This window comes from Macaca nemestrina, chromosome 8, assembly GCF_043159975.1.
Source record: "Macaca nemestrina isolate mMacNem1 chromosome 8, mMacNem.hap1, whole genome shotgun sequence".
NCBI lineage: Eukaryota > Metazoa > Chordata > Mammalia > Primates > Cercopithecidae > Macaca > Macaca nemestrina.
In genome coordinates, this window is record NC_092132.1 from 84,940,602 (window position 1) to 84,963,078 (window position 22,477).

General features: G+C 44.4%; 1 protein-coding gene and 1 long non-coding RNA gene across 4 annotated transcripts in view; one reads left to right on the plus strand and one right to left on the minus strand.

The window, feature by feature from the left end:
• The window catches only part of LOC112426729 (uncharacterized), a 129,365-nt gene extending 121,955 nt beyond the window's left edge, over positions 1 to 7,410 (plus strand). For all 3 annotated transcript variants that reach the window (XR_011607004.1, XR_011607003.1, XM_071068216.1), the window contains one exon: positions 6,869 to 7,410. The gene's annotated coding sequence lies outside the window, so the exon portion shown is untranslated. The remainder of the gene's footprint in view (positions 1 to 6,868) is intronic.
• A 6,607-nt stretch (positions 7,411 to 14,017) lies between these two features.
• LOC139355838 (uncharacterized) lies at positions 14,018 to 19,346 on the minus strand. The gene is made up of 3 exons (XR_011607009.1): positions 18,885 to 19,346; positions 14,659 to 14,879; positions 14,018 to 14,405 (listed from the first exon to the last, which is right to left on the minus strand). It is a non-coding gene; the product is annotated as an uncharacterized lncRNA (long non-coding RNA).
• Positions 19,347 to 22,477: the final 3,131 nt, after the last annotated feature.

Sequence of the window (22,477 nt, forward strand, 5' to 3'; positions counted from 1 at the left end):
AGGATGGATTATTTCCAAGTTGCTTAGCCATATTGGTTGAGCGTTGAATGCAGCAATGGTGCCAACATATTAAGCACAAAAATCTTGTATTCCTAGATACTGAAAGTTCCTTAGAAGATGGTGGCGGAGGGTCAGCTGGCTGGGGATGTCAAGGGGTGTTCAGTGGACTTCAAGAAGGAGTTTATGGAGATGCAAGAGAAGGTTCTGAAAACTTTGCTAGGATGGACCCTTTGTCGAATTAGTTCTCAGGGAGGCTGATTTGGAGGAGACCGGTGACATCAGAAGCTAGAAATAGTGTTTCACAAACATTGAGCTTCCAGGGAATATTCATTCCTCAAACTGAAGACACACGTATATGGGTTCTGTCTTCCCCTCTGTCTAAGTCTCTGTTTTGGGTGAAATTGGGTCCTCACCCCAAATTCACATGTTGAAGTCCTAACCCCTGTATTTCAGAAAGTTGATTGCATCTGGAGATGTTTTTACAAAGGTGATGAAGTTGAAATAGGCTGTTAGGGTGGGCTGCAATCCCACATGACTGGTGTCTTTATACGGAGAGGAGATAAGGACATAGGCACACACAGGGGCGGGGAAGATCATATGAAGATCCAGGGAGAAGATGGATCTGTACTGCCCTAGGAGAGAGACCTCAGAAGAAACAACCCTGCCGATGTCTTGATTTTGGGTATGTAGCCTCCAAAACTTGGAGAATATATATTTCCATTGTTTAAGCCACCTGATCTGTGGAGCTTTATTTCAGCAGCCCTAGCTGACGAATCCAGTGTCCTTTTGAACTTAAGGAGCATGACTGGATGACCCATCCATTCAGTATCAGCACCAACCAAGTAGAAACCACCAAAGCAACTGAGCGCGGTGGCTCAGGCCTCTAATCCTGGCACTTTGGGAGACCGAGGTGGGAGGATCACTTGAGCCCTGGAGTTTGAGACCAGCCTGGGCAACATAGGGAGACCCTGTCTCTAAAAAAATTAAAAAATTAGCTGGGTATAGTGGCATGTGCCTGTTGTCTCAGCTACTTGGGAGGCTGAGGTGGGAGAATCGCTTGAACCTAGGAGGTTGAGGCTGCAGTGAGCCAAGATTGCTGCCACTGCACTCCAACCTGGGCCACAGAGTGAGATCCTGCCTCAAAAAACAAAAACAGGCTGGGTGCAATGGCTCATGCCTGTAATCCTAGCACTTTGGGAGGCTGAGGCGGAGGGTTGATTGAGCCCAGGAGTTAGAGACGAGGCTGGGCAAGATGGCGAAACCCCGTCTCTACCAAAAATACATACATGCAAAAATTAGCTGGATGTGGTGGGGCATGCCTGTGGTCTCAGCTACTCAAGAGGCTGAAATGGGAGGATGTTTTGAGCCTGGAAGGTGGAGGTTGCAGTGAGCCCAGTTTGCACCATTGCACTCCAGCCTGGGTGACAGGGTCAGATCCTGTCTCAAGAAAACAAAAAACAAAAAGCAAACCCAAACCCCAAACAAACCAACCAAACAAATAAAAACAACCAAAAAACCCATCTGATATGGTTGGCTGTATCCCCACCCAAATATCATGTTGAATTGTAATCCCCATGTGTCAGGGGAGGGACCGGGTGGGGGGTGATTGGATCATGGGGGAGAACTTTCCCCTTTCTGTTCTCATGATAGTGAGTGAGTTCTCATGAGATCTGGTAGTTTGAAGGTGTATGGCAGTTTCCTCTTTGCTTTTTCTCTCTCTCCTGCTCTGCCCTGTAAGATGTACTTGCTTCCCCATCACCTTCCACCATGATCGTAAGTTTCCTGAGGCCACCCAGTCATGCTTCCCCAGTTTTGTGGTGTCCTGAAAAAGAATCCAAATAGTTTGGAAAATATCCTCAAGTCTAAATGAATCATGCAGCCAAGTTTTATGAAACCAGCCTACAAAGTTATCAATTGTTCCACGAAAGAAAATATTTACTTCTGTTACTCCTAGTTTTGTTTTAGCTCTTCTGAGATATCTGGGGTTTAGCTTATGGATTGCATGATTTGATGAAACTCTACACAACAGTTAGCAAGGAAATGAACCTTAGCGCTGAGGACTTAGGGTCCAGCCGATGGTCCGGGTACTGCAGTGTATCTTTCACTCATGGTGGTGGTGAAGGTAACACTGATGATTAACCTAACCTCTACCAAGCACTTCCTGCCCATGGCCACTAAATTCAATGCTTGACATATTTCATCTATGTTTCACAGAAATGCTAAGACCTGAGACATGGTATAAGGGAGTGGTTCAGTTTTGGTTACACTCAGCGATGTGGCCTTGAGCAAATTGCTTCACTCTCTGTGCCTCAGTATTTTCATTTGTAAAAGGTTGTTGGTAACGCAGGTGAGACGCTTGAAGCAGTGCCTGGCACTGACGAAGGTCTTCCTAAGTGTTGACCACTAGTATTTTTCTTCACACCCTCAGTTGAGGAAACGAAGGGCGGTGGAGGTGTTAAGCAATGTGTGTAACCACTTGTATGCCATCACGTGGGGGGAATCTGGCAGCCCAAGAGGCTGCATCACTGAGACTCTACACCGCCTCCCAGTTGGGCATGCTATCCTTGCAGGTACTTGTCTCATTCCTGCTGAGATGCACAAAGGTGACTTTAATGTACGTGGCCCAGCTGGGCGTGGTGGCTCATGCCTGTAATCTCAGCACTTTGGGAGGCCGAAGCAGGTGGATCACCTAAGATCAGGAGTTCAAGACAGCCTGACCAATATGGTGAAACCCTGTCTCTACTAAAAATACGAAAACTTAACTGGGCTTGGCAGCAGGTGCCTGTAATCCCAGCTAGTCGGGAGACTGAGGCAGGAGAATTGCTTGAGCCTGGGATTTGGAAGTTGCAGTGAGTCATGATCGCGCCACTGCACTCCAGCCTGGGTGACAGAGCAAGACCCTGTCTCGAAAAAAAAAAAAAAATGTGGCCCATGCTCTTTTACCCCCAACACTTCAGTGTGCATTCTCCAAAAACAAGGTCATTCTCCTCTATAATGATAAAATCAGGAAATTGACACATTTAATCTATAGATCTTATTTGAATTGTATTAACTGTTTCCCTTATGTACTTTTTAGGAAGAGAAAATGGTTATTTTCCTGGTCCAGGAGCCAATATCCAACCAGGGGTCTCACATTTCATTTCACTGTCATGTCTGTCTTTCTTCTGTCGGGAACAGTTCATCAGCCTTTTCGTTTTTAACTTTTATGACCTTGACTTTTAGAGTACAGGACATTTACTTTGTGGACTGCCATTCAATTTGAGAACAGATTTGTTTTTAATGTGCACTTTCTGGAAACACGATATTGTTCCTCAAAGAAATGAAAAAATGTTGGGAATACATGACACATCATAACAGACACCAGGTGGGAATTTTTGAGGTTGGATAGGTCTGAATAACATTCAAATTGAACTGTAAAATGGATATCATGACTGATCCTGCTATGAAAGTTGTTCATGGTTTGTATTGGTAGTTCGGTTGCCTTATATAAAATTATGGGTTTGATGTATGTGGTCTCTAATATTTTGTCAAGCTCTGGCATTATTCTAATGTGAACTTCTGACACATTGTTAATGATGCTATTTACATGCTTTCTTTTTGTTTTGTTTGTTTTATTTATTTTTTTTTGAGACAGAGTCTCGCTCTATCGCCCAAGCTGGAGTGCAGTGGCACAATCTTGGCTCACTGCACCCTCCTCCTCCTGGGTTCAAGTGATTCTCCTGTCTCAGCCTCCCAAGAAGCTGGGATTACAGGCACCCACCAACATGTCCAGCTAATTTTTTGTATTTTTAGTAGAGACAGGGTTTTGCCATGTGGCCATGCTGCTCTTGAACTCCTGACCTCAAGTGATCCACCTGCCTTGGCCTCCCTAAATGCTGGGATTACAGGTGTGAGCCACCATGGCTGTTTGAACCTTCCCACACTGGTTTCCCGTGGTAAGGAACACCCTAATTCATATCACTTTAAGACACATCTTAGTTAATATCCCGTATATCCAGCTGTTCAATTCCCTCTAACTTTACAGTTTTTATTCCACTGTCTTCATGTACTCAAATGCCTTATTCTGAGCATGCCTCTGCCACATGGCTGATTTGGAATGTAGTAAAACCATCACATGCTAGGACTGGGATCCAAAATATTTCCTCCGTAAAGGAAACCACCAGCCACTGGGGGCAGCTCTATGTGTAGAACTTTCAGCTCACTGTCACCTCCGGGGCTGGCTGTAGCTTAGTCTTCCCAAGAAATCCACTGCTGTGTATATACACCTGGCAGCCACTGGACCACCTGCTGAACCACAATGCAGGCTTGGGTTAGCCTTAATGCCATTGTTCCCTGGTGGATGTTCTCAAGCACATTTTGTAGGACCCTCCCACCCCCAACCCAAGGGGCCTATTTGCTCCATGTTTGCTTTTTAGGGTAAAAGAGAGAGGTAAAAGGCCCATGGTAATGTTAGACTTTGGAAATAAGTCTCAGAGAATAATGTTGCTGAAAAGAAAGATAAAATTTTGCTGACAATTATAATACATAGCGAAGGTGTAGAGTTTCTAGTTCCTATTGAAATGGAAAAGAATTGGCTCTCTACTTGGAGGGTGAGAAGGATGGAATCTAGGGAAAAAGGGATGTTTGAGTTCCAGATAGCCATTTGTGTGTGATAGTTATAGAGTGAATGGAAATTGAATGGTTTGTGCTTCACAAAGCACTTCTAAGTATCCGTCCATCCACCCATCCATCCATCCATCCATCCATCCATCCATCCATCCACCCATCCACCCATCCACCCACCCACCCACCCATCCACCCATCCACCCACCCATCCACCCACCCACCCACCCACCCATCCACCCACCCATCCACCCATCCACCCATCCACCCACCCATCCACCCATCCATCCATCCATCCATCCATCCATCCATCCATCCATCCACCCACCCATCCACCCACCCATCCACCCATCCACCCATCCACCCATCCATCCATCCATCCATCCATCCATCCATCCATCCATCCACCCATCCACCCACCCATCCACCCATCCACCCATCCATCCATCCATCCATCCATCCATCCATCCATGCATACATTCATCATTTATTTATTTAGCATATTTCATGGTTCATTCTAGATCATGAGAATGCAGAGGTGGAAAGAGGAAAATCTCAGTCTATTTGGTGGTACAGGCAGCACAAAAGGTCATTACAATGCGATGTGCCAAGAACTGTAAAGAGGCCATCGATGGCCGGGCACAGTGGCTCATGCCTGTAATCCCAGCACTTTGGGAGGCCAAGGCAGGTGGATCACAAGGTCAGGTGTTTGAGACCAGCCTGGCCAACATGGTGTAACCCTGTCTCCACTAAAAATACAAAAATTAGCCGGACGTGGTGGCACATGCACTTCCAGTTACTTGGGAGGCTGAGGAGGTTGCAGTGAGCCGAGATCACACCCTGCACTCCAGCCTGGGTGACAGAGTAGGACTCTGTCTCAAAAAATAAAAAATAAAAAAATAAAAAAATAAATAAATAAATAAATCAAATAAAATAAAAAACCACTGATAACTGTAAGGAGGCCTTTAATGGGATATTAGGGATCACAGAAAGACTAAGTCAGGAAACACAGAGTGGAGACAATTAGTCTGGATTTTGCAGAACATGTAGGAGTTTGCTGTGTGGAGAAGAGGAAGAGAGCATTTTAGACGCAGGCAAAGGCCTGGAGTTACATACGAAAAGGAGCTGATCTCTGGAGGCTGGGATTTTGACCAGTTGTTTGGGTAATTGGAGCCATTTTGATTAGGCAAAATCAGCCCAGATGAAGTAGGAAAAGGGAGAAGAAACTCACCTGACCCCCTTCCTGTGCTTTTGCTGGGTTTCATTCTTTTGTTGTCAGAGGGAATGGGCTTGGAAAGTGTGTAATGGAAGAACACAATGAATAACATTTTGAGAGAGTTGTTCTCACCCAGGCATGCATTTCAGAATCTCTTTGGGAAGTTTTTGAAATGTACGTGGCCAGGCCTGACATCTGACTCCGAGGCCCAGGGTGGAGCCAGCACTGACCTGCTCTGCTGAGCTTCTCCTGGTGTCCTTGGTTGGGAACACCTGTCACGTGGGTTTCCTCTACTGGGAGAATCTGCCTATCGGAAGAAAGGGCACAGATGCTGTACAGCCATCTCTGGAGACAGTGCCTGTGGAATTTTTCAGGGTAACCACACCCTTTATTCTGCTAGCTGGGTGAGAATTCTAATGATAGCAACGTCTGCCAGTGTTCCTAGGAATCTCAATTTCAGAAGATACTTTCAAATAAGATTTTCGAATCTCTTCTAGAGTTCCAGAGTCTGTTTGCATCCCATTCCTTTGTTAATGTTTATAGTTGGGTTTTATCATCATATTAGAGATGGGGAAGAGGCTGACTGGGGCCTCCTTGCGTGCTGACAGTGCTTGATTTCTTGCCTGGATATTGGTTCCATGGGTGTATTCATGTTGTAAAAATTCAGTGAGTTGCTCATTGAGCATTTGTGCACTTTTCAGTAAATATATGATACTGCATTTAAAAGTCAATTTAGAAACAAATGAATATATTTAAGAGTTGAAATTATAGTGCCATGAATGCAGAGACCGTTTTCCCCATGGCTAAGTCCCCAAAGGCTGATGTACTCCTAGGATAACTGGCCCCGTGGCTCTGTGCTTTGCCAAGGATGCAGTTTGGCACCCCAGCAGGGACACAGGGTCACCTGTGCAGAGAACCTCCGTGGGCGGTGGGAATGGCAATCTTGGATTTCCTGACTTTTGTGCATTGATGGTTTCACTCACAGAGTTACTTTAACCCAGTTTCGTAGACTGAATGAAACCATTGGCAACTTTCTGATTTGTTTTTCAGCCTGAGTCGAAGCTGGTAAAGAGGCCAAGAATTCCCAAGCTTTCCCAGGCAAGTGGGGAAGAACACTGGGATGCCTTTTCCTCCTCCCCTGTCCATCTGCAGGCCAAGTGTGCATCGGTCACAGGCAAACTCTGAATCGAGCTTTGTGCAAGTCTCTGGAAAGAGACCCAAGATCGTGTGAGGAGCAAAAGTGACAGTGCTGGTGGCAGCGACATCTGCAGAGCCAGCCCCATCCCTGTCTGCAGCAGAATACGTATGGGAATCCTTTGTGCGAACAATCCACCCAGGGTAGAATGGGGCTTTTGACATCAGCTGAGACCCAGGCTGCCTTACAATGAGAGGCCTGTTGGTCAAAGGAAGGACTATTTAATGAACTGAGAATCTGAGGCCAGCTCTGGCCATCTGCACTTAGAATCATTAGAGCAACTCTACTGTAACTGGCAACATTGAATAATGCAACAAATTCATATTTCAAAATTGTGAACTTTAAAATTTTGTGCTTGTGTCTATGATGAAAAGCATTATATAAACATTTGATACTACCATTTTATGAGTAAGGAAGCCTGAAAAAGTGTCTCTCTTTTGACTCTGAGGTCAATAATGATAATGGTTTTTCACCTACACTGGGATAGAAATGTTCTGTCAAGGATATGAAAGCACTTTATGAGGATGAAATTCATTAAAGCCCTTAATAATCAGGTAGGGAAGACAGGTGCTCACAATTGTCACCACTTGATGAGTGAACACACCGAGGCTCGGGGAGGACAATGACTCAGGAACAAGGTCGAATCGCAGGTGGGGGGTGAAGCTGATCCCTAACAGCATCCTCCAGCCCCCAGCGCTGAGGAAGGACATGGAGGGCTTGCATCGACTTTTCCTGGCAGGCTTGTGATTCCCAGCCAGAATGCAGGTGGCAATGTTATGATTCCTGGCATAACCTTCAATGCTTCAATGATAATCTTTGCCAGTGCCAGGCACCAGCTGAGTGTCACTGTGCAACTCCCAGGCTTAAGTGATGCATGCCGAGGTTTTCAGAGCAGTCTCTCATTTATTAGTTGTGTTGGAAAGAAATCTCTACTACCTAAGTGGGTACCTCTGGATTTTAACAGCTGTGGTTTATAAGAGATTTGAGAGGGGGTTTGTTTTCAAAGTGCCTTTCACAAAGTAACACCTTGGATTGTAGTTTACATTCCATTCCAGTAGGATAACTTGCAACACTTCTGTGCTCAGAAATCCAACTGTGCAAGAAAAGTCAGGTTATATTTTCATACAGCCCATTTTGGCAAATATGCCTTCACACCACTTTCCCTCCTCCTCACCGCTATTGGCAATAGTCCCAATGGAAGAGTTTTATGTCAAATGTTGAGTATCTTGGAAGCTGTCCTGCACAGACACGACTGCTTGGCTGCGTGTTGGAGAGTCGTGGTTGGACTGGGAGACCAGGAAGGTCCCTTCTAGCCTGAGATGTTATGACTCTAGAACTAATTAGTTTCAACTCATAACATGAAATGCTACTAGCTACCATTTGGTAGGCTTTTTCTGTGTTCCAGGCTCTGTGCTAAGATCTTAACATTACTCTAATTACAAAATCCCTGCCAATATTAGCCTCGTTTTACACAAGAACAAAGGGGTTTAGGGAAATCAAAAACTTGTCCAATGACACAGATTTAAGATTTAGCAACTGATGGCCACATGGAAATGGATTACAGATTATTCTAATTTGACGCTCTAAACCTGCAATTTAACCAGAATGAAATTTAGGGCTGCGTGCTGTGGCTCATGCCTGTAATCCTAACACTTTGGGAAGCCAGGTGTATCCCTTAAGCCCAGGAGCTTGCGAGCAACTTGGGCAACATGGTGAAACCTGTATCTACACAAAACACAAAAATTAGACAGGTGTGGTGGTGTATGCCTGTAGTTCCAGCTACTCGGAAGGCTGAGAGAAGGGAGGATCGCTTGAGCCTAGGAGGTTGAGGCTGCTGCGAGCTGTGATGGTGCCACTGCACTCCAGCCTGGGCAACAGAGGCAGACCCCGTCTCAAAAAAAAAAAAAATGTAGGTAGGTACCTTGTGATTGCCCTTCTCTGAGATTAGCTCATGGCTCCAGCTCTCAGGGTGGCGAGTAATGATTCTGTGGTCAGATGCAGTTTTGAAGTCAGGCAAGAAAACCTTTAACAAGAGCTAGAGATGTCCTGTCTATGAATTTCTCCTCTAGGCTTAGGGATAGCCCCGGGATTCCTGTCATGCCAGTTAGAGATCCACTCATGGTAAGCAATACAAATGCCCGGGAAGAGACAGTGCATTAATTGTCACCAGTTAGCAGCATTGTGTGAATTAATGTGATTTAACACATGCCCAGAGGGATGAAACTCTAGCTCCATAGGGTAGGTCCTGATGACTCCTGGCGCGGGCAGCCAGCTCAGCCAGCTCAGCTCACGGGGAGCTCTGAGAAGCCTCTCAATGCTTGGCATGCAGCCCCTGCTCAGGAGTCATGTGTCACTTCACAGTCTTGCTTTCCAGTGGGTCAAAGCCTGATGTGTATGAGAAACAAATACTCAAAATTCTGACTTGTGCAAACACAGAACACATGCAACAAAACGACCGCAATCTATTTTTAACATGCGGTCGCAGAAGTCAGGTTTACTATGACTATGTAATATATAAAGAATATATTTTCCACAAAAGGAAAATGTAAATAATAAAATATGTCTATTTCCTTCTTTTCTGGAAAATTACTCCCACAATTTGGTCCCAAGGGGGTCTTATTTGTCATCAGGTCTGTGGCTAAATGTCTTATAAAGCAATGATTCTTTCTTTCCAGAGGGGTAGAGGAACAGTCTGCACTGACTGCTTTTACCTGTAAATGTTTTGAGAATTCAGAAGTCACTTTCCTTCCACAATAGGTGCTAGGCATTTTGTTTAAATAAAGCAAAAATCTTTCTGTCCTAAAGAAGATGTTAATAACTATAGTGTTCTTAAAGCTATGCGGAATATACAAGTACAATCTAATACTCATGGTGAAAAATACAGTAATTAAGAGCAATTCAAGTTTTTTTGTTTTGGTTTAACTTTGGAATTAAAATAAACTCAAAAATAAAAAAATAGAAAATGGTTTTATTACATGTCAGATTATTGAGATATAAAGTATATACCAGATACTGCAAGAAAATGTTTCATCTCAGTTTAATGGGCACTCAATGCCCCTTAAAAAATCAATACCCAATACAGATTTCATCCATGAAGCTAATTTTTCAGATTTTATGAGGGCTGTTTTTCAGCTCTGATGGTTTCAAAAACACTTTGAGGCTCAGGTGGAAGCTGTGTGGTGAAGACGGGCTGCCTCCTACTGGTTGGCAAGAAGACGGGGTTTTCTGAGCCTAGCCCAGGGCCAGTGCCTCCTGCATAACTACACTTCTGTGAAGGGGGTAGGACCAAATGCTAACCATGAGGGCCTTTTGGCTTCTGCAAGGAGATCACTGAGACTCTATGGATCACACAAAGTAAGCAAGGAAAATGAACTCCCATATGTATCTCTCTCACTGCCACTGTACCATTTGAAAGATGTCCTAAAACTTCAAATGCATGCAGGCAGGTGAGACCTATTCCACCTTTAAGACCTATGAACTATTATGAGATTCTTTTTGTTCAACAAGTGAGGGGAGCATTTATAAAATGGTAAAAAAATTATCTTGGAAAGCATCCTCACTAGTAGAAGTACCTCATTAAATAGAGGTACAAAGGGTGGGGCAATTTAGGTGGGCCAAGGTTGGAATTGCATCGTGACGCCACACCCGGTCCCGTGTGTCCTGAAGTGTGTGCAGGCCCCTCAGAGTCTTGCTCCTGCTGCAGGGCTCAGGCTAAGGGCATCTCTTGATGAGGATATGTGCTCCGAGGCCAGTGCTGCTGGGGAAACTTCTGCAGCTTCAGTGCTTCCTCTGGATTTGCTGACTTTCTAGACCCATTGACCTTCTCTTGACCTTTGTAAAATTTGAATCTTTGCTGCCTTTCTGAACACTAGGATTGCCATGGTATATAGAAAGGGGAAAGCATTGGAGGTGAAATCAATCCATCCGTCAATCAACAAATCAATTTTGAACTCACAGAATAAAATGTCCAGTGCAAGACAGGCTGGCTAAAATAGGATTTTGGAGGAGTTATACTTGAAATTTAATTATTAATCTATGTATCTTTGACACTGACATTTCACCCAAACATCCGTTTAATATCTCCAATACCTGTCATGTTTCTTCTGTTTTTGTCTTATTAATTATCTTATTAAGGTAATAGTGTAAATCTTTCAAAATTCTTTTAGTGCTGGCTGGACAAATGAATCCTAAATTAGGGAAAGCAGATATATTTTGACTGGTACTTCTGTTATGGCAAACTGACCAGCTACCAAGTGGACCTTGTGTAGCTATCCCATCTCAATCCTCTTTATGATTTCTTTCTATGTGCTTATCAATAGACCCACAATTCTCCTATTTACTCAGACACAACATGTGGGGACCTGTCACTCATTCATTTATTCATCTACTTGTTTTCTTAATCAATGAATATTTATGGAACATTTATTAGGTCCCAGACATGGTTCTAGATGCTGGGAGTACAGCAGGGACCAAAACTGATCATCTTGCTTTCTTTAGCTTATAGATTAGTAGGGTAGAAAGTCAATAAACTTGATAAATACATTTTATATCGGATAGTGATATATCTTCACATGGCCTCTCCTTCTGGGTCTCTGTGTCTTCTCTTCTGTCTTTTAGCAGGACACATTGGATTTAGGGTCCACCTGGATAATCTGAGATGTTCTCATCTCAAGACCCATAACTTAATTTAATCTACAAAGACCCTCTTCCCAAGTAAGGCACAATCATAGATTCCAGGTGTTAGGATGTAGATATTTTTTTGGGGGGGGGCACCATCCAACCCACTACAAAGAAGAACACTGGGGCAATTTTTTTCAATTTAAAATTAGACCTTATTGGGGAGGCCTTTCAGAGAAGGTGAAATTTGAATAAAAATGTGAAAGGAGCAAAGGATCTGCAGACTCCTGGGGCAGCTCATGCAGGTGGCAGGAAGGGCAGGTGTGAAGGATTTGCCTGCATTGTTCAGGAACAAAGAGGCCAGGCTGGGTGCATTGCAGGCCCGGGTAATGATATAGGATTTTAAAAATTTATTTTAAGCCAGGCATGATGGCTCACACCTGTAATCCCAGCATTTTGGAGGCCGAGGTAGGAGAACTGCTTGAGCTCAGGAGTTTGAGACCAGCCTAAGCAACATAGCAAGAACTCATCTCTACAAAAAAAAAAAAAAAAAAAAAAAAAAAGTGGCTGAATGTGGTGGTATGCACCTGTAGTCTCAGCGACTCTGGAGGCTCAGGCAGAAGGATCACTTGAGCCTAGAGGTTGAAGCTACAGTGAGCCATGATCGTGCCACTGCACTCCAGTCTGAACGACAGAGTGAGACCCTCTCTCAACAATTTTTTAAAAATTTCATATATATGTTTTCGTTATTTTTCTTTTATATTTCAGAGATGGGGTCTTGCTATGTTGCCCAGGCTGGAGGACAGTGGCTATTTTTTCTTTTTTCTTTTTTGTATTTCTAGTAGAGATGGGGTTTTATCATGTTGGCCAGGCTGGTCTCAAACTCCTGACCTCAGGTGATCTGCCTGCCTTGGCCACCCCAAGTGCTGGGATTACAGGAGTGAGACACTGGGCCCGGCCTTGCAGTGGCTATTCACAAGTGCAGTCATAGCTACTTGTAGCCTTGAACTCCCATGCTCAAGCAACCCTCCTGCCTCAGCCTCCTGAGTAGCTGAGACCACAGGCATATTCACCAGCACTGCAGGCTGACACGACCTGACTTCTGCTTAACAGCACAATGCTGGCTGCTGTGTGAAGAACAGACAGAAAAGCCAAGGAGAGAGGCAAGAAGATCTGCTCAGATGCAATAGTCACACAGGAGTAGATGGTGGCTTGAACCACAACGGGCGCGGCAGAAATGGTTGGATTCTGCCTGTGTTTTAAAGACACCGTTGACAGGATTTGCTTATTGATCAAATGTGGGGGTGAAGGAAAAAGAGGAGTCAAGGATGACTCCACATGTTTGGCCTGAGCAACTGGAAAAAAAAAAGTCATTACTGAGACGTGGAAGACTGGGGGCATCAGAAGCTTAGTTGTGGACACTGCAGGCCATCCAGATGACATGGCTAGGAGGGAGTGGGGTATGCAAGTCTGCGGAACAGGGGAGGTCTGAGCTGGAGATGTACATTTGGGACTTACAAACCCAGAGAAGATACTTAAAGCCACGATATGGGGTGACACCACCAAGTGTGGAAAGGAAAGAGAAGTGTGCCAGGAACTGTGCTCTGGGACACTCCAGTCCTTAGCGTCCTGAGGAACCAAGGAAACTGAGAAGGAGAAGGTGGAAAATCAGAAAGTATGGTGTAGGTCAGACGTGGTGGCTCATGCCTGTAATCCCAGCACTTTGGGAGGCTGAGGTGGGTGGATCAGCTGAGGTCAGGAGTTTGAGACCAGCCTGATTAATATGGGGGAAACCCCATCTCTACTAAAAATACAAAAAATTAGCCAGATGTGGTGGCATGCACCTGTAGTCCTAACTACTTGGGAGGCTGAGACAGCAGAATTGCTTGAATCCAGGAGGTAGAGGTTGCAGTGAGCCAAGATCATGCCATGCACTCCAGCCTGCGTGACAGAGTGAGACTCAAAAAAAGAAAGCAAGGAGGGCCGAGTCCGGTGGTTCTTACACTTAACACAACACTTTGGGGGGCAGAGGCGGGAGGATTACTTGAGCTTAGCAGTTCAGGATCAGCCTGGGCAATACATTGAGACTCTGTCTCTACAAATAATAATTTTTTTAAAAAAAATAGCCAGGCATGGTGGCCTGCACCTGAAGTCCCAGCTACTAAGAGGCTGAGGTGGGAGGATGGCTTGAGCCTGAGAAGTGGAGACTGTAGTGAGCTATGATTGCGCCACTGCCCTCCAGTCTGGGTGACAAAGCAAGGCTTTGTCTCAAAAAAAAAAAAAAAAAAAAAAAAAAAAAAAAAAAAAAAAAAAAATTTAAAAAGCATGAAGCAGGGAAGGCAAGAGAAGAAAGTTCTCGATTTTCTACTCATTCATCCTCTCTCCAGATATGGCCCACACACATCCTCCAATGCAGCTATTTCTTCCTTTCAATCATTTCTTATCCCTCTCCTGTTCTTCCTACACTCATGCTCTTCCCCATTTTCTATAACTAGAATCAGTTTGAGGTACAAAAGGTGAGATTTCATTTTTAAAGTTTTGAGAAAAATAAAGAGGAGAAAAAGAAACCCCAATGATGGGATTTCAGACCCCCATTCTTCCACCACGGGCATACTGGTTCCTCCTCTTTTTATTCTGTCTGCATGGTGGGGGTCCTTCTTGATCGGCTGGTGGAGGAGGAGAAAGGCCAAGCTTAGTTTGTGGACGGGTCAGCGTGGGATAAGATGCAAGCCGACACTGGACTGCTGCTGCACTGCAGCTTCTCTCAGGCTGGCCCTGAAACACAGAGGTGACAGGAACGCCAAGGGGTGGTGAGTTGGGCAGTGCGCCTCATCATCCACTGAGCGCTGAGGAGAGTGGCTGGGATTCCTGAACTAGGGCAGACGGCTGGGCTGGTGGGCCTAGGCCTGCAAGGAGAAAGCCTGGACCATCAGGGACAAGCAGGTCTGGGGCAGAAGTGAGTGGCTGGGCACCGGCATGAAGATCTTGGTTTCTCTCACTGGAGCCTGCCAGAGAGCATCCACCATACCTGAGGCACTGAACAAGCAGGAAGAGAAGGGCTCACTCCGCAGAAGCCATCCAGCCTTGTCACTGGCCACCCCAGTGCTGGTGGCATGGCAACACTGCAGATGGAATAGCCACGGTGCCGGATTCCAGGCAAGGCATGGGCCCACTCTGGAGACTCTGGCATGATGCGATCCCTCTAGGCGACCGCCTGGGGCAGGTGGATCGCATTGGACTCTGTAGCGTCTGGGTGGAAGAGAAAAAATAGGAAAGAAAAAAGATGAACACCTGACAGGATGTCATTGACTGATAGGAAGTGCGGTCACCACTACTCTTGGTGTCTTTATTTCTGTGTCTGTATCACAAACAGGCATGCACGTTTACATTTTATTACACTTTTCAAAATATCCACTAGGTGGAGAACTTGCACCAAGTTTGCCACAAACGGTGTTGCCCATCTAGAATCAAGGGAGTTGCATTTATTTATTTATTTAACCACTACTGAAGTAAAATGATAGGTTCCAGCCGACAATGAAATGCATTTATGATTCTTCTTTGTGACCTAAGCTTTTCATACATTTTAGGCCTGAAAACATTATACAGAATTACATTTCTCTTGTGATTGACTGTTACTGTGGAATGTTTTAAGTAGGAAGAGATGAACTGTGTGAGGACAAGACTAACATTTTCACATAATTGTTTTTGCTGAACTCTGCCTCTTGATTAGTTTATTGTGATTTATTCTAAGCTTTAAAAAATTTTCAAGGTGGTCTTCTTTTTTTTCTGAAAGTGACTGTTGATTGAAAGATAACTGCAGATTAAGAAAACAATTTTACTCACTAAAAAGCCTTATCCGTTGATGTGCTTTTTACATCTCAATTTTCAAACACCAGGCAAAGGAATTTCTTTCTCCATGCATTGTTATTCTTCCTGATTATGGAGAAAGTTTTATGGAGGTCATAGAATGTAGGTTAATGGAATTTAGTATACTGCGCGTTCCTGGTTGCCGCTCCAAGCAGTGGGAATGTGGCCCCAATTTAGGAGCCAGCCAGCCCTGCTGCGAGAACATTGTACCAGGAATCCTTGCTGGCTCTAGAGGCCGCTGCTGTGCAGGCCTGTGTAGGTCCAGAGCCAAGAGCAGCATCTAGTTAGGGTCAGCCCTACCCACAGTCACAGCAGGGTGTCCTGAAAATAGCCTAGACCTTGGTCTCTAGCTCTTTAGAGCAGGGATTAGCAAACCAGCCCTTAGGTCAAATCCAGCTCACTGCCTGCGCTCCTAAGGCCCTCAAGCTAAGAATCGCTCCTACAAGCAAACATCTGCCATGGATTTAGGGAGAGGGAATGCTAACTTCCAATCACAATTAGGTGAACTGTTTTTCCTTCCCTGCCACATCCATTCTTCCCATTAGTAGACTTGTATTACAGAAAGATTATACTCAATTATTATTGCTATGTTTTGAATTTTATCAATTAAAGTGTGTGGGAATTTATTTTCTCTCTTATTATATAAGTACATACATAATGTCCAAGATTTTACCTCTTGACCTACAAAGTCTAAAATAGTTACTATCTGGCTTTTACAGAAAACGTTTGCTGACAGCTGCTTTAGAGGGATATTAACTTTTTGCTCCTCCTAAAATTATAGCTAAAATAGTGTGTGAAGCAAGTGAAGCTTTTCTGGAGAGAAGGTACCGGCTTTCTTTGATCTGAAAGGTGGCTATGATTAGCTACATGTTAAGAACCACCTGTCCCACTGGACAAAGGCCTGTCCATGCCATATAGTAATAATAATACTAATGGTAGTAGTAGTAGTAACTCAAAGTATTGTGGGGCCAATACACAAAGATTGATCATGCATGCAAATATCTGTCTCCACCGTGAATTTAGGGGACCAAGTGGAGGGCTGAATTGAATTATTAAGAGTTTGAGGACAGTTCTTTAGCCATAAACACAAAATACACAGATGCTCCTGAATCTATGATGGGTTATCTCCCAAACCCATCATATGTTGAAAACATTGTTTAAGTTGAAAATGCATCTAACACTCCTCACCTGCTGAACATCACAGCTTAGCCTTGCCTGCCTTCAACACACTCAGAGCACTTACATTATCCTACAGTTGGGCAAAATCATCTAACACAATGCATATTTTAAATAAAGTGTTGAAGATCTCACATAATTTATTGAATTTTTACTGAAAGTGAAAAATAGAATGGTTGTACGTGTACTCAAAGTACAGTTTCTACTGAATGAATCAAAAACAGGAGTTACTCCCTCCGCCCCACCTTTTCTTGAGACAGGGTCTCACTCTGTCACCCAGGCTAGCATGATCACAGCTCACTGCAACCTTGAACTCGTGGGCTCAAGCGATGTTTCTGTCTCAGCCTCCTGAATAGCTGGGACTACAAGCATGAACCACCACGTCTGTCTAATTTTTAAATTTTCTGTGGAGACAGGGTCTTGTTATGTTGCCCGGGCTGGTCTTGAACTCCTGGCCTCAAGAAATTCTCCTACCTTGGCTTCCCTAAGTGCTAAGATTACAAGAGTGAACCACCACGCTTGGCAGGGGCACCCTTTTTTGATGGACTTAAAGAAAAGCACAGACCTTAGCACTGAATATGCTTGTCATGTGTGTGTATAACTGAATGGTACATTGAATACGATTAACTGGGCATTTAAAACAGGTTACAATTAAATGTATGCAATGAGAGTTACTGAAGTTATTTATTCTTACAAATTTGAAGCTAACCTAACTATGATAGTACTCACAAGGAGTGAAGACATAAATTCTGTTATTTGGCATTTTCTGTGTCTCCTAGGGCCTATTCTGTTGTTCTAATAACGACTGCAAGACTCTGAGAGCTAACGCCTCTTGGAAAGCAGAGAGGGGAAGAAAACCCTCTGACAACCAATAGTGAGTCCTTAGAAAGCATGTTCAATATTATAGTTCCATTCAGTTAGAATTTCTGGGAAGCTGAGCCTGTTCTAGGCTTTTCAGATCACACCCACATGAATATTCAAATAGTCTAAATGAATGTTGACCAAACACACCCTTCACCTTCTTGGTGGTATGTGCCTGTAGTGTCGTGTCAGCTACCCTGGAGGCTGAGGCAGGAGGATTGCTTGCACCCAGGAGTTGGAGGTTGCAGTGCACCATAATAGAAGCTGTGAATAGCCACTGCACTCCAGCCTGGGCAACACAGCAACACCCCATCTCTTAAAAAAAAAAAATCAAAACCCAAAAAAATCCCACAATGCCTGCTTCATTTCTGGAGGTGGCTCAGGTTTATCCTTTTTGCAAAGATGGATGAAAACACTGGGTCTTTAACCCACCCACTGGAAAGAACTAGGGCAGAAAGGAAAACAGACAGGACTATTACCTGTCATCCAAGCCAGCATATTCTTGCCCAGCAACCTGGGAAGTGGTGTCTCAAATGACTGTCTTTTTCTTTCTTTTTTTTTCCAACAGGATACTTGCTCCACCTCATAAAAAGGAAGAGGATTTGCACCCCTTCTTTGATTGAGCTGTTTATGTTGGTGTGATTTCTGGCAAATGCCTCTGAGGGCTTAGCTGAGTGATTCGGATACAACATTGCCGACTGTTCCAATTTAGGAAACTCTCATGAGATTGCACGACTACAAAGACTCTGCAGAGAGGCGCAGCCCCACAGCGTTCGAATGCTCTAATCTGAGTTCCGCTCTGCAAAGTTCCTTCTAATCCTCTTGTACCCTGCTGTGGCTAGCAGTCTAGGGAAGGGCAGCAAGAGTGAAAGCTGCAGGATACAGATTTAATTCAATCTAGCAAACATTGACTGAGCACCTCTGGTGTGCCAGACACTGGGCCAGGTTCTGGGGCTATAAAGATTAATAGGATATGGTCCCAGAACTCAAGGAGGCCATTGTTTACAGGCAAAGAGCCACAACCACAGTAGATAATAAAACAGAAACAGGGATGGAAGGGAGTTTGCCACTGAAGGAATGACATGGATGTGTCTTTAATGATAAGGAGACCTTGATAGGGAGAGAAGGGCAAGTGGCCATCCGAGGCAGCGAAAACCTCACAAAGTTAAGGAGGTGTCAAAGTCCATGATATTCAGGGTAAAAGTTGGAATTACTTTGTCTTGGGGAGAGGTGGGAGAAAAGACTAGAAATGTGCGGCAATTGAGGGGCAATTGTTCATTCAACAAATACGTACTGCTGGGATATAAAAACAAAAAGAAACAAACAAATCCCTACCTATGGAGAGCTCACCTTTGGAGGCAGGAGGTGGAGTAGGGTGAAGACAGGTAATAAATAAAAAACCCAGGCAAATGATATAGTATATGTTTCAGTTTGCTAAGGTTGCCATAACAAAGTATCACAAACTGTGTTGTTTAGGCAACAGAAGTTTACCGTCTCCTAATTCTTGAAGCTGGAAGTCCAAGATCGAGGTGTCAACAGGGTTGGTTCCTTCTGGGGGTGGTGAGGGAGGATCTGTTCCAGCTCTTGTCCCCAGCTGCTGGTGGCTTGCTGGCAATCTTTGGTGTTTCTTGGCTTGTAGGAGCATCACTTAGATCTCTGCCTTCACCTTTGTGTGGCATTCTTCCTGTGTGTCCCTGTATCCAAATTTCTTTTTATGTAAGGACATAACTTTATTGGATAACTGTATTGGATTAGGGCTCACTCTAATGACCCTATCTTTAGTTGATAATCTACAAAGATCCTGTTTTAGTCCACTTTTGTGTTGCTACAAGGAATACTGAGCTGAGTAATTCATAAAGAAAAAAGATTTATTTGGTTCACAATTCTGCAGGTTGTGCAAGAAGCCTGGTGTCAGCATCTCCTTCTGGTGAGGCCTCAGGAAGCAAAGTGGAGCCTTGCAGAGGTCACAAGGCCAGAGCAGAAGCAAGAGAGGGAGGGGAGGAGGTGCCAGGCTCTTTTTAACAATCAGTGCTCATGGGAACTAATAGAGCTAGAACTCAACACTGTGAGGACAGCACCAAACGTTCGTGAGGGACCTGTCCCCACAAAACAAACACCTTCCGCCAGGCTCCATCTCCAACACTGGGATCAAACTTCAACATGAGGTTTGGGAGACAAAGAGCCAAACCATAGCAGACCCTCTTTCCAAATAATGTCACCTTCACAGGCTCTGGGGGTTAGGACTTCAACATTTTTTGGAGAGACTCAATTCAATCCATAGCAGTCTGTGAGCATGTAATGAGGCTTTGGAGAAAGATAAAACAGCAACAGTGTATCGAGGAGGGCATCTGTGTGTGGCACAGGAAAGGAGGAGGTTTGCAGATCTCAATAAGGAGGTCTAGAATACGGTTCACGGCAGAGGAGACATTTGAACAACATCCAGAAGGAGGTGAGGGAGTGAGGTTCACAAATGCCTCGGGGAAGAGTGTTCTCAGCAGAGGGAAAAGTGGTGCAAAGGCCTTGAGTTAGAGTGTGCCTGCTGGATGTGAGAGGGGAGGAGGCTGGTGAGGCTGGAGCAGGGTAAGAAGAAGGCCTTATTAGGAAATGAGGTCAGTGATCATGGGCAGCAGGGGCAGGCAGGGTCTTACCACCACTGGGAAGACTTTGACCCTAGTCAGGGAATAGTATGGCACAGAAGAGTGAGACAATCCAATTTCAGCTTTAAAAACTTTCCAGGATAGGCACAGTGGCCCACACCTGTAACCCCAGCAATTTGGGAGGCTGAGGTGGGAGGATTGCTTGAGCCCAGGAGTTCAAGACCAGCTTGGACAACACAGTGGGACTCTGTTTCTACAAAAAAATTTTGTTTTTAAATTAGCTGGGTGTGGTGGCATGCACCTATAGGCCTGGCTACTCTGAAGGCTGAGTTGGGAGGATCGCTTGAGCCCAGGAGTTTGAGGCTGTAGTGTCACTGCACACCAGCTTTGGCAATAGAGCTAGACCCCTAAAAGAATCTCCCAAAACAATTTTAAAGTGACTTCCAAAATGCTTCTCCTAAAATATGAAATCTAGTCCATAGATTCCTATCAGATCATACACATCACCCCCGCCCTGCTTCCTCTTGACAACTCCATGATTTCTTTTTCTTTCTTTCTTTTTTTTTTTTTTGAGATGGAGTTTCACTCTTGTTGCTCAGACTGGAGCGCAGTGGCACGATCTCAGCTCAATGCAACCTCCACCTCCTGGGTTCAAGTGATTCTCCTGCCTCAGCCTCCTGAATAGCTGGTATTACAGGCATGCACCACCACACCTTGCTAATTTTGTATTTTTAGTAGAGACAGGGTTCCACCACATTGGTCAGGCTGGTCTCGAACTCCCGACCTCAGGTGATCCGCCTGCCTTGGCCTCCCAAAGTGCTGGTATTACAGGTGTGAGCCACCGCAACCAGCCAACCCAGTGATGTTTTACAGCAGCTGACTTTCCCTGTACTGGCCCACAAAGCCGTTCCCTCCCTGCCCAGAACTGCCTTCCCAGTCTGCCTGCCACTGCTCTTGACCTCAGATTCCATATCTCATCCTCACTGGACTGGTGCTTTTCAGGTCTTTCCTCCAGTCCCCACTTCTCTATACCCAGAAGAAGACTGTGATGGGGAACAGTAATCATGGTTTAATATCCTGCCTTTTTACTGATGTTGTTCATCTTTGTGGAACAGTGGAAAGAGCATAGATGTCTGGGGCAGGTGCGGTGGCTCACGCCTGTAATCCCAGCACCTTGGGAGGTTGAGGTGGGTGGATCACGAGGTTGGGAGTTGGAGACCAGCCTGGCCAACATAGTGAAACCCCATGTCTACTAAAAATACAAAGGTTAACTGGGTGTGGTGCTTGTAGTCCCAGGTACTTGGGACGCTGAGGCAGGAGAATCACTTGAATCCAGGAGGTGGCGGTTGCAGTGAGCCAAGACCATGTTGTTGTACTCCAGCATAGGTGACAGTGAGACTCCATCTCAAAAAAAGAAAAAAAAAAAAAAAAAGCATGGATGTCTGAGCCAGGAATACTTGCATTACAATCAGGGCTTTGACAAGTGACAAGTGATCGAAGTGTGTCTTAATCACTCTCTGATCTCCATCTCGATGACGGACATAGCAATGTTTACTTAGTGGGAGTATTATAAAGGTAGAGGCAATGTGGTTAGAGTCATACTCAGTACCAGACTTGTAAGAGGCACTCAAGGAGTGGAAACTATTAGTATTAAATATTAGTTTGGAGCTCAGGGGAGAAATTGTCTGGAATGAGACTCTCAGGAGTTGTGAATATCTGTGGAAACTTGGGCAATTTACAATTTCCCAGGCAGATGGTGTAGAGAAAGAGACAAGGACCCAAGACAGATCATGCACAATTAATTTAAATTTTAAATGACACTTAAAATTTCACCACATTTCACCGGTTTAAATTCAACTAATTTAGATTTTATGATATTGCAGGCAAAACTGGGTTGCAACTTACTTTTGTGCTATTTATGAGAAAATTAATAGGGGGAATGTGATTCAGAGCTCCTAATGTGGGGATGTTTAACCTACTTAAACAAGTAAACAACTTTTTAACGTTTTGTGAGAATCAGTTTAGTAGGATCCATTTATGTAGAGACCATGTGCTACTTGAAATGATGTAGAGATGTGAAATTAGAATTTTGAAGTCAGAAAGAATGTAGATGATTAACATAGCCCCCTCATTTTAAAGATGAGAAAATAGAGGAACAAAAAGGTCAACTGATTTATGCAAGCCCACAAAGAATAAGCCACAAAGCTGAGTTGAGAAGCCAGGCCACATGACTCCTGTAAAGGTTCCTTTGGATAGGCTGGACATGAATTTCTGCATTAAAAGTCATCAACATTTTTTTTCTAGGCCACACCTGGTTAGCCATTAGTGTTTTTGCAAATTCTTGTT